The following is an 8,843-nucleotide window of genomic DNA, read 5'->3' on the forward strand; positions in this document are numbered from 1 at the left end:
TGTTCAGAGAATAATACCAGGTAAAAATTTCGAGACGAAATTTATTTTAAGGGGAGGAGAATTGTAACAGCCCTATATGTATAGCCTGGTATATTTCACTGTTTCAGTGACCGGTGTCGGTCTGGACAATTAAGGGGATTAGAACCACAGTTAAGACACCTAGATAAGCCCTGAATGCAAATAATTAGTGATTGCTAGATAGTTAAATACAAATAAAAAAAAACAGAACATAAAAGGTTAAAAGAGCCGGGAGTCACAGCGATGGGTGACCTTCACTGGAAATGACTACGAAGGCCATTGTAACTCGAATTTTGAATTGAAAAATGTGACTCCGCTGTCCTTAGGACTATTGCGAACCTAGTGGAAAAGAGAAAATCACAGAAAAGAATTGTTAAGCAGGTCAAATAATTAGGTCAGGGATCTGGACGAAATATTGAATAACTAACAAACTGGGTCAGACCGTTAAGGGGCAAATTGGTCAATTCACCCCCAGAGGTGACTCCTGACCTAACTGTCTAATAAAATCGAAGAAATAAAAATTTCAGAATATAGAATTAAATTAAAAAAGAATGGAAAATTAAAGAAAAAAAAAAGAGAAAAGAAATGAAAAGTGAATTATTGCATCATCATGATGTCAAAACTCATTTTAATTTTTCCACATTTTTTGACCAAGTTAATTAAAGTTAATTACATATAAAATAACAAAAAAGAAACAAAAAATCACCTATCTTCTCTCCCCACTGACTTCGGCTGAACCCTTTCCCATAACTTCTCTATTGCCAACCTCCATGAAAGCTTGAACTCAAGCTTGAAATCCCTCACTTAACCTTAATTTTTCCCCTAATTACTTCATAAAAGCTTATTATCTCAACTTAAGAAGGAGATTAAAGAAGAAAGAAAGAATAAAGAGAGAAGAAATTGGTTGAGTGAACTCTAAAGTTGAGGTAAGAATTTAAATTGAAATTTTTAGTTTTAAAATATATGTTTTGAGTTAATTTAACTTAGATTTTAACTTAAATTCTAACAAAAACAATTGTTGGGGGATTAGTTATGATTTTGGCCAGCTTATGAGGGTGGATAAATTGCATGAATTTGATGGAAGTGAAGTGGTAGTTAAGTTGAATTAGGTGCATAAAGATTGATTATGAACTTAAATTGTAATTTTTAAAGGAATTGAGAAATTAGGGTTCTTAACCTCTTGAAAATTGAGAAAATTTGAGAAAATGGTCAAATGATATAAATGGCCTTAATGGAGGTTGAAAATGGTCAATTGGGACCATTTGTAGTGTGTGTGAATTGGTAGAATGAGATTTCAATTCGGATTGGTTAGGGTTTATATTCTGGCAGCTTGACCTAGGTCCTTTTCAGGGACTAAAATTGAAAATTTACTAACCCAATTGGTGTGAGGAAAATTGGGAATGAAATTAGACACATAAAAACACATTTTTCATTTAGATACCATGCCCAGAAAATGACATTAGAATAGTGAACAATTAGGTCAAAGCCAGGTGTAGTGCACTGGCACAGTACCAAAATGACTAAATGAATAGTATTTGTTCATTTGGCCATAACTTGGGCTATACATTTCCAAATGACCTGATTTTTGTGGCATTGGAAAGGTATGATATAGCACTACAACTTTCATGAAGAACACCAACCCAAATGCTGCCCATAACCCAGTCATTTTGCCACCTAAAATTAATGGTCCAAAACTACCAGAACCAAATTAGGTGCTCAGAAATCTGGGTTAGACCAATTTGGGCAGCTATGTTCAAATGGCCATATCTTGGGCTACAAAATTCTGAATGGAGTGATTCAAAAAGGGTATTAAAGCTAAGACAATAAGGAACAACTTCCATGAAGAACACTTAGCCAAATTCCCACAGTAACATGACCAATGGAAGAGTGCAAAATAGGACATTAAAACTGAAAATTTGAAATTGTGCCTAGGAGACCTAAAAAAAATTGAAGGGGGCAACCAAAATTAACAAATTAAGCATATTAGAGAGACGTAAATTTATTTATTGGATTTATTATAATTTATGATACTGAAACACTGTAAAATTGTGTGTTTCAGTTGAAAAGAATACTGGGAAAGAATCTGAATCACCGAGTCAAGGCCTAGAGGCAACTCGTATGAGGTTTGTGCACAACATAAAATGTTCTTTAAATTTCTTTTTGCAAAGTACATGAAATGAATTGTGATTTATTTATATTGCAAAATGGTGATTGAAATGTACACTATGCTTTTGATCTAAATTGTTGGAAATTTAATGGTATGTGTTTTAATTGTCAGTAAATGTTTGGTAAATTATTAAGATAGTTTTTAAACCACAGTGTCATGACCATATATTTGAATGCCTCACTAGAATGACTAGTGGGAGGAATTAGTTTTGAATTTTGAATTCCCTCTCTGGCTGAAATATTGAGGTGTGTGCCAGTAGAGGAAGATTTGAATGGGTACCCATAGTTTGAGCTAGCTAGCCTTGAGATTCCTCATAAGCCTCCTGCTATTGAGATTAACATTGTTCTGATGGCATGATATAACTGTGTGTTTTTATGAAATTTGTTTTGAGACTTCCTAAATGAGACTGTTTGGACTAAAAATTTATAAATTATGTTTTATATTTGTTTTTCATGTTCAGTACCATATTTGAATAAATGTGATTTGATTTATGCATAAAATGTTATTTTAGTATGTTGTGCATCACTGAGTCATAGTACTCAGCGATAGCTTTTTATTGCTGTCGCAGGTAAAGAGACTGGTAGAGTAGCTAAGTAAGCTGCTAAGGACTGTTGTGCTACTTTTGGATATTTTGTCATATATACCTCTCTAATCATATATACCTCCACCATAGGCTTCCTCACCATTACTTAATCAAGTTCCTTATTAGTATTCTGTGGTTACTTCTATTTAATTATCTCATTAAGCATTCAATACTTTACAATTTCACATCAAATTGGTCATCGCCATCAACTTACTATGTTCCCACATTTATAGAAATAGACTTGGTGGATAATATCATAATTAACTCAATCATTCAACACAATTCCTTTAGTTCAACCATGATTAATAATCATAAATATACTATTATACATATAACAGTTGTATTTTAGAATTTTTCCTAAAATAGTCATCTTTCTAAGATAACTTGCAAAACCTATCTAATCATATATACCTCCACCATAGGCTTCCTCACCATTACTTAATCAAGTTCCTTATTAGTATTCTGTGGTTACTCCTATTTAATTATCTCCATTCAATACTTTGCAATTTCCCATCAAATTGGTCATCGCCATCAACTTACTATGTTCCCACATTTATAGAAATAGACTTAGTGGATAATATCAATAATCAACTCAATCATTCAACACAATTCCTTTAGTTCAATGTTCTAAATTTAATCTTTGAATATTCATGAGACAGTAGAAAACTTGAGACTTATACATCGGCTAATTTAATTTTATTATTGACAACATAAAATAATTCAAAAGAATTACATAATGTATCTATAACATATGCTTATCTCATATACATGACCCGAGTCCTGTAAGATTTTGCCTGTGACTTTAAAAAAATTAAATGGGCCAAAATCAATTCCTTTAATGTGGCCTAATATTAAGATATTTACTTTAATTAAAATAAATCCTAATTTAATTATATAAGAATACTTGATGAATGTATCAGATGAAGATTTTGATATATATATATATATATATATATATATATATATATATATATATATAACTTGTCATCTCTCTATCCATAAAGTTGCACACATTCTCTTTTATAAAGTTGGAGATATTAGAGTGTCTTCCATCACTAAACTCTTGTGTGTGAATCAAGAAAGGTTAAGAGAAAAAATCAGTTTATTGAATCAAAGGGTCTCTCTCAATTATTATCATGGCTTAATTAAACTCCGCATCAGGTACACTTTCTAAATCTTTGAGAATTTATTTATTCAAGATCCATTTTTGGGCAATAGTTGAATCTTATATTTATGATTTACATTATGTTTATGATTGTTATGATCTATTAAGTATTATTTTACATGTAATATCAGAGCCCTAGGTTTTGAACAATAAAATTTTTTCATTAAATTTATGATGATGAATATGATTTTGATGTTCTAGCTTGTCATTAAATCCGAATAGAATTAAAGTGTAGATCATGAAAGTTTAATGATTAAGGTTAATTATTAAAATAATAATAAAAAAATTTAACCAAATTAAGTTCTAGGCATGAGGTTTATTAACACGATAAAAAATCGTGTTATACAGATATTTAAGTTTAGGATCAAGTTCTCTCAAAAGAAATAAATTAAAAAGAAATAAAAAAATAAAAATAAATATATCCAAGTGGTTGAATTGTTTCGGCCATAAATTTCAAAATACGTGAAAATGTATTTATGATGGAAGATGTTTAAAATAAATAAATAAATTACTTAATAAACTAAAGTTTTGGCCCAAATTTAATTAGGCTATAAAAGTTCAATACGATAAAGAAAACGTATTAGAAAGAAGATTTTTTGGGAACATGTTCTCCTGAAAGCGAGGAAAAAATTAAAATTATATTTTCTACTAAATCTAATTAAGATTTGTAATTAAACCTAATGATTAAACAAATATTAGGTTTATTAATATATAAAATTTATATGCACGACTTATGTTATTTATTTTGGTTTATTAGTCACCAAAATGGCCAAACTAAAATAAAATTAAGAGTTTGTTAGTCGCTAAAGTGGCTAAACTATGAATGATGTTTACATGCGTATAAAAATTATCAATTATCCATACTAATAGATATCTATGATGAAATATAGATTAATTGATACCCACTAGTATTTAGAACTTAATGATTTTACCCAAAAATAAATCAATTATTCTATGAATACTGAGAATTATGAGGACAATAATACTTTATCAAATATATATTGAATGTCCAAAGACAACATGTGTATTTGATACAAGTTAATTATTGTCCAATTAAGTTTAAAGGCATTTAATTTTGAAAAGTATATTATAATATCTACCCAAAGGAGAACTGTAGTATACTCTAATTATTTAAAGTTACCTAAATCTATTTTGAGCATATGAATATCATATTGCACCTAGTTCTATTCATTCACAAGCATAATCTGTTATTGTTTTAATGGGTTAAACTTCTTTGAATGGTGTGAGCAAATTAAGTTTCATTTAGGTGTCTTGGACCTGGACTTTGCATTATTGGAAGACTAACTTGCTGCTATTATGGATACAAGCAGTAAGGAAGAAAAGTTATACTATAAGCAATGGGAATGATTAAATAGATTAAGCTTTATATTTTGCAAATGAATATTGCCAACAACGTTAGGATTACAATTCTCCAAACTAAATGTGCAAAATAATACTTTAAACTTATTAAAGATATGTTCCATTTTGAGGTTAAGTTACTCACTAGTACTCTAATGGCATAACTCACGACCATGAAATATGATGGGTCAAAGAGTATGCAAGAGCACATTATTGGAACGAGTGATATTGCATCAAAACTAGAAATCTTAAGGATGATGGTTGATGATTCCTTCTTACTGTAGTTCATTCTGAACTCATTACTTCCCGAATATGGATAATTTCAAATTAACTACAACACTATTAAGGATAAGTGGAATAGTAATGAATTGGCCAGTAAGTTAGTATAGGAGGAAACAAGACTGAAAAATCAAGGGACTTGTTCCATCAACATTATGGGTCAAAAAGCTGAAAAAGGACTTAAAGTTAAAGCCTACAAGTTTAAGAAGAAAAAGAAAGGATCTTTAAATGTTACTTAAGCTGAGAAAAATGAACAAATGGTAAATAAGTATTGCTTCTGTACGAAAGTAGGAAACTATCAGAAAGATTACTTGAAAGATAAAGCTTGGTTTGAAAAGAAAGGCAATCTTTATGCTTATGTATGTTTCAAATAAAACTATTTGAAGTTTTTAATAATACTTGATGCTTTGATTTTAGTACTACAATTTTTATATCCAATGTGATAAAAGGATTCCTTACAATCCAAACCGCAAACCCAACTAAGACTTCCTATAGGGAACTATATGAAGGCTCTAATTTAAGGTATAAGGACTTAATGACTATCACTTAGACTTATTACAAACCTCTATGTCCCTTCAATTTCTAAGAATGTCATTTTATTTGAAAAACTTGATGAATCTAGGTTTAATGTTAAGTTTGAATATGAATGTTTCAGTTTATATAATAATAAATAATAATTTCATTATTGGTTCTGGAATTCTTACTGATAGTTTGTATAAACTAAAACTTGATGATAATTTCGTTGAATCCTTGCCTGTCACTTATAACAATATTAGAATTAAGTATAGTAGGCCGAATGAGAATTCTATTTTCTTAGGGCATAAGCATTTGGATCACATCTCCAAAGAAATATTAAAAAGGTCAATAAAGAATGAGATTCTATGAAGTCTAGATTTTACTAATCTTAATATATGTGTGGATCGCATTAAAGGAAAGCAAGCTAAACACAATAAGAAAGGAGCCACAAGAAGCAGTCAGCTTTTTGAAATAATACACATTAATATATAAGGGCCTTTTGATGCTCCATCTTTTGGTGGAAAAAATTTCTTTATAACCTTTATTGATGATTTTTCATGTTATGGATATATTTAATGAAAAATCTCAATCAATAGATGCACTTGAAATGTATATTAATGAGGTTGAAAGATAATTAGATAGAAAGGCAAAAATAGTAAGTTTAGATAAAGGTGGTGAATACTATGAGAAACTGTAACGGCCTGGCCCACTGGCTAGTATTGTCCGCTTTGGCCCAGCCCACACTAGGCCTCATGGATTTGTCCCTTGGGCTTTTACACCCAAAAGCGCGCTAACCAGTGTTCCAAGACCACCCAATTTAAGTCTAGGATCTTTCCCGTGCTTTGCCGATATGGGATTTGCCTAAGGGACCTTTCTCCCCGCTTTTGGAACTCAGTGTTCTTGCTAAGGTTTGCCCTACCATCGCTTAAGAAGCCATGCAAAGTGCTCTGATACCAATTGTAGCAGCCAGTGTCACACCTTACCTCTCTGTAAGGCATAATTTGATCCCGTAGAATACCTAATGAACTACCGAACTTCACCTACCGATAACTCATTAAGTACCCTACAAGGGATTTTAAAACAATTTTCTTATTTTTGACAAGTGGTGAGCATTTTCTAATAAGTACTTAAAACATTTAGTTAAAATTAAAACTAGTTAATATTTTTGGCCTATTTTATTTTTACGCAAATTTTATAAAAATTTTGACAGAGTTCCCTCTGTATTTTGAGAAACCAGTTCTTCAAATACCTGTAAAAAGCACTTCTAAAAATTTTTCTCAACAACTGCTTCAATTTCATAGTCAATCTCAATCAATTTCTCAACACATTTATCAACTTTAAAATTTCAAGTCCACTATCCAATGATCATCAAAATACTAGCAATCCATTTCATTCAAATTAAATAAAATAGTTCCATTCATATTTCATTAAAGACAAAACAATTTAGATACATTTTTACAAAATTTACATTAAGGAAATCCAAACTAAAATTTATTACAAAATTTATACAAAATTTGTATAAGCTGCTCAAGACCCATTTTCACATGTCCATACATTTATGTGCAATACATACATCAAAAGAAATATTTACAATTAGGGTATAAATTAACTCCTCACACCCCAGCAGCTCAGTCTGCTGCTCCTCTAGTCTCTGTATCTGCGACAGCAATAGAAGCCATCACTGAGTACTAGGACTCAGTGGTGCATAACATACTAAAATAATCTTTATGCAAAACTTAAATCACATTTATTTAAAAATTTGGCTGAACATGAGAATTAAGTACAAATCATGCATTATGAGATTTTAAATGCAAACCAAGTTCATTTCAAAGTATTAAAACACATTTCATAAAACCCATAGTTAGATCATGTCATTCGAAACAAATAGAATCTCAATAGCCAGAGGCTAAAGAGAAATCACATCACAATGTTAGCTAGCTCAAATATATGGATATCCATTCACATCCTCTTCTACTGGCACACCTCAACACTTCTCCAGAGAAGGAATCAAAATTCGAAACTAATTACCTCCACTAGTCGTGCTAGTGAGGTGTTCAAATATATGGTCATGATACTGTGGTTTCAAAACTTATCTTAACAATTTGCTAAACATTTTCATTTCAAATATACACAATAACTTTCACAATTTAAATCAAACATCATAAGAATGCCATAATTCAATATTTCACATTATTCAAAACAGTATACAAATGATGATTACAAAAAGTATACGTTGTGCACAAACCTCAAGCGAGTCGCCTCTTGGCCTTGACTCAGTTCCTCGGGTTTTTTCCCGGTATTCTTTTCAACTGAAATACACAATTTTACAATGTTTCAGTACTAGAACTTAATATAAATCCAAAATAAATTTAGCTTCACTTTTACCTAGTTCTAACGTGCTAAATTCGACGTTATTGAAATTTTGTGTCTCGGGTTACTATTCATTATACTATTCAAGTCAAATAGTTGACTTTCTAAGGCTTAATAGGTATGGGAACTCCAACTTCACCCACATACCACATTTTGGTCACTAAACTTGTTGGTTTTGGTTGTTTACTCAAATCCTAAGTGTTTTAGGCAAATTTGGTAAATTTCAGTTTTGGAGTCCTAAGTTGCACTGTTCCATTAGTCACTTTATTGTTGGAATTTGGCAAAACTTTCTTCATAGAAAATGTTCCTTATTGTCTTAAGTTTATTCTCATTTTTGAATCACCCCAATTGGAGTTTTGTAGCTCAAGTTATAGCCAAAATATAGT

The sequence above is a fragment of the Hevea brasiliensis genome, chromosome 18 (assembly GCF_030052815.1).
Source record: "Hevea brasiliensis isolate MT/VB/25A 57/8 chromosome 18, ASM3005281v1, whole genome shotgun sequence".
Lineage (NCBI taxonomy): Eukaryota > Viridiplantae > Streptophyta > Magnoliopsida > Malpighiales > Euphorbiaceae > Hevea > Hevea brasiliensis.